Source organism: Paecilomyces variotii (genome assembly GCF_004022145.1).
Source record: "Paecilomyces variotii strain CBS 101075 chromosome Unknown C8Q69scaffold_2, whole genome shotgun sequence".
Classification (NCBI taxonomy): domain Eukaryota; kingdom Fungi; phylum Ascomycota; class Eurotiomycetes; order Eurotiales; family Thermoascaceae; genus Paecilomyces; species Paecilomyces variotii.
In genome coordinates this window covers 4,549,204-4,553,821 of record NW_021167141.1, presented here as the reverse complement: position 1 = coordinate 4,553,821, position 4,618 = coordinate 4,549,204, and positions in this window count along the sequence as shown.

Sequence of the window (4,618 nt, the reverse complement as noted above, 5' to 3'; positions counted from 1 at the left end):
GGGCACTAAATATAGATATTCTAAGTATTTAACTAAATAGATTATTTTATATAATAATAATAGGCTAAGATTTAGCAATAGTTAATCTATTCTTTATAATAAGCTTAGGCAATATAAATCTAGGTATAGATATAATCTATAATATCTTATATCTTTTTAGTAAAGGCTTTAATATTTCTAATAGCAGGCTAATTTATAAGCTAAATAAGCTTAAATTTTATATATAGATAGAATCTATAATTAGCAAAGAAAAATAATACTCTAATAGTCTTAAAATAATAAGAGTTTAATATAAACTTAGCTAAAGATAGCTAGTTAATTTAATTATCTTATAAATAGCTAATATAGGCATATAGATATTATTCTAAGATAGTATTTATCCTCTTAATCTAATTATTAGTCTTAAGATAATAAGTAGTAAATAGCAGGTTTATAATATTTAAGTATTAGATTAGGTATTTCTAAAAAGTAATAATAAACTAGGGGCCTTAATTAAATATTATAATTTTTAATAGCCTATAAAGCTTCTATATATAATAGATATATAATTGCGCTATTCTTTTAATATTACAGATAGCCTAGTAAAGAATAAAATACCTTATTTTTATAAGTCAGTCTATAATAATTAATATAATATTATAACTTTAGCAAGGTATAAGTTTAATAATAAAATCTATTAAGATATCTTACTAAAAATATTTAGAGATAAAGAGCTAGCGCAAGATTTCTTAATAGCCTTTATTTAAGGGTATAATATAATAATAAATATAATAATTCTAGGTCTAATAATCTATATATTAATATATATTTAGCTAATAATATTCTCATAAAATTAAGTTATAAAGCTTATATTTTTTAGAGTATTTAAATATATATTTATTATAGTATTCTTATAATAGGCAGGCTCTTAATTTATTATAATTAAGAATATATAGATAGTCTCTATAATATAGGTATCTTTCTCTTTACTAGTAGTTAGCTAATATAATCTTAGAGTAATAATTAGCTTTATAATCTAAGGCTTATAAAATAGACTATATTAAGTTATTAAATAAATAAGCTATATCTAATAAATCTTTAATATTAGGTAAATACTCTAATTTATTAGGTATAATAAGAGAATTTAACTAATCTTATTTAATAGGCTAAGCTATTTCTTTAATAGGCTAAATAGTCTCTTTAATAGATTAGATTATCTCCTCAGCAGGTTAAATAATCTTAATAGACTAATTAGGCGGCAGGATAAACTAAATAAATTCTTTAGGCTAAATAGATTAATTTTTTAGAGTAAATCAGGCAGATATTCTTATAGGTTTAGCAGAATTTTTAGCCTCTTAAGCTATTAAATTGGTAAAGCAGATATATCTTACTATTTAACTCTTAATAATAGCTTCTAATTTTAGAGATCTCTAAATCTATAGGTTAAAGTTCTCCTTCTTTAAGACTGTCTAGCTCTAATATTATAGCTATTTATCCCCCTCTTTAGGGAGATTCTCTAACCTCCTAATTAGGGTATTAGGCTTTATTCCTTACTTTCTAAGTTAATATATAATTTAGAAGTTAAACTAGGATAAGAACTTAAATTAATAGGCCTATTACTAGTTTAGCAGCTTAATTAATATAAAATATTTTAAATTATAATAGTCTATAATAACTTTAATTAGTAATAATATACCTTTAAGCTTAGGGCGCTACTCTTTAAAATAATAAATAATTGCTAGCAGTTCTTTATTATAAATCTTATAATTATATTCTATAGCAGAGAGTTTCTTTAAAAAAAATATAATAAGATATAGAATTCCTTTATTATTATATTAAGATATAACTCTAATTAATATATAATTAGATAAGTTAGTTTTAACTATAACTTTATAGGTTTAATTAAATAGCTTTAAGATTAGGGTTTAAATAAATATCTTCTTTAAGGCTTTAAAACTAGACTAATAGGCGGGTATTTAATTAAAGAGAACTCCCTTCTAGGTTAAGTTTATAAGTAGTATAATTATCTTAAAAAAGTTATAAATAAACTAATAATAAAAATTACTAAACCTAATAAAGGCTTATATATTAATTATATAAATTAGGGTCCTCTATTTAATAATTATTTTTACCTTATCTAAGTCTATCTTAATATAGTCTTAGCTAATAATAATACTTAAAAACTTAGTCTTAAAAATAATAAACTTATACTTCTAGATCTTTATATATAGGCCTATTTTATATAGCTTTTATAAGACAGCGCAGATATATTAGATATATTTAAAATAAGTTATACTATATATTAAAATATTGTCTAAGTATATAATATAAAAGATATTAAGATAATCTTATAGAGTATTATTAATAAACTATTAGAATATTACTAATACTTCTATTAAGCTAAATAATATTATTAATAATTTAAATAAGCTAAGTCGAGTGCGGAAAATAATTAGGTATTCTTATCCTTTCTTAATATAAAGATTATTAAATATAGAAATAATATTAATCTTTATAAAATATTTTATTTTTTTCAGGTTATTTAAGGTCTTCTTAATTAGGGGCAGGGGGTATTAATCTTTAATAATTATTATATTTAGGGCTTAGTAATTTATATAGATCTATATTCTTCTATTAAGCTTCTTAATAAATAGAATTAGAGATATAGCAGATAATAAGCTTAGGCAAATAAATCTTTTTTTTAGGTTTTTTTTAATCTATTCCTTTAAGACCTTTAATTTATCCTAGGATATAATATATAGAGGTTTAAAAAGAAATAACTTCTTCTCTAGTAGCTTAATATTATAATTATAAAAATAATATAATAATAAGCGCTTAGCCTTTTTAAAAGAAAAAATATTAATATAATCTTTAAACTTTTTAGGCAATAAATAGGCAAAGTCTTCTTCTTAAATTTATTTAATCCTTAAAATAATATCTAAGTCCTCTAAAATAATTATAAATATTTAGATATTTTTTTAAGTATAGGCAGAATAAGCAGCTAAAGAAATAAAGGCTATATTTCTCTCTTCTAATCTTTTAAGTCTTAAGGGCAGATATTAAAATAAAGCCTTTAGAGAAATATTATATAGGGCAGATATTTTAATTAGCTTTAAGGGTATATTATAATTCTTTTAATAATAATTGCTATTAAAAACAATACTATAGGTAATAAATTATAAGTACAGGTTATAGCACTTTAATTAGGGGAGTCTTAAGATAATAGAGTAATACACTAGTTAAATAATATAGAACTTAATATCTTTCTTAAAATAATTTTTAATTCTTATATCTATTTAAATATAATATATAATCTTCCTATTCTTTAGTTCTCTTCTATTAAATATATATAGAATAATTAGGCTCTTTAGGGGGATAAGCTCTAATTTTTAATTTTTAGCCTATCTTTAATCTATAAATCCTTATTTTTTAGCTTTAATATTAAGCAGGGCATAAATTAATAGGCAGATCTTCTTCTTCTTCTTCTTTAATATTATAGACAGTATTATTAATTTTAATTATTATAAATATTCTTTAAGGTTAATTTTATAAATAGCAGTAGTAAAGATTTAAATAATATATAATTCTTAAGCCTAGCTATAATTTACTTTAGGCTTACTCTTTTTATTAAAGACTAGTTAAGAGATAAACTATATAAGTTTAGGAATTAAATTGCCTAGGGAATCTAAAAGCAAGATTTATATATAATTATAGTCTAAATCTTCTAGCAGTTATTTAAATATAAATAATCTTTAATATAATATTTTAGAGAGCTATATTAAAAGCAGGCGCTAGTCTTATAATATAATAGACTATACTCTCTTTTACTTAAGCATCTAGAAATATTTAAGTTTATTAGATTATATAGCTATATTAAGGCTAGTTTATTTTTCTATATAGGACTTCTCTAGAGCTAGCTATTATATCTTATAGCTAAGGTAAGATTTAAAATAAATAAGGGAGATTAAATATACTAAATAGGTTTTAAAATAATAGTATAAGTCTTTATAATAAAGAGCTAGTTTATAATATACTAATAATAATAGTTCTTAAAGTCTTATAAGAATTTAGCAAATTAATAATATTTATAACTTAAGGGCTAGCTATATAATAATATTCTTTAAAATTCTTAGCTAATAGCCTGCTTAAGTAAGGTAGATAATATTTTTTTAAATATTTCTCCTTCTAGCGCTAAGTATTAAAACTTAGTAAAAAAGATTCTAAATTCCTTATTAGTTTAATAGAGGTTAAATAATTTATTATATATATTATTTATATAATTAAGATTACTAAATATATGCTTTAAGATATTTAAAATCTTTTAGTAATTGTTAAGAATATAAGTTCTATCTCTAATATATAATAATATTTAGGTATAAGGCGTATCCTTTAAGCAATTAATTATATAGGCTATATAACTCTAAGGGGTTAGGAATTAGTCTTAGTTAATTATTATCTTTCCTTAAATCTAGGCTATAAAGCACTAAAGATCCTTTTAGTTACCTTTAAACTTATTAGGGTTAGAGAGTCTTTCTAAAAGTCTAAGAGTAGAAGAAAGTGCAATAATAAATATTTTAAATATTCTTATTAAAGCAGCTATAAGCCTTTTAATATTAGGCTTAGGTTTAAATATAAATAG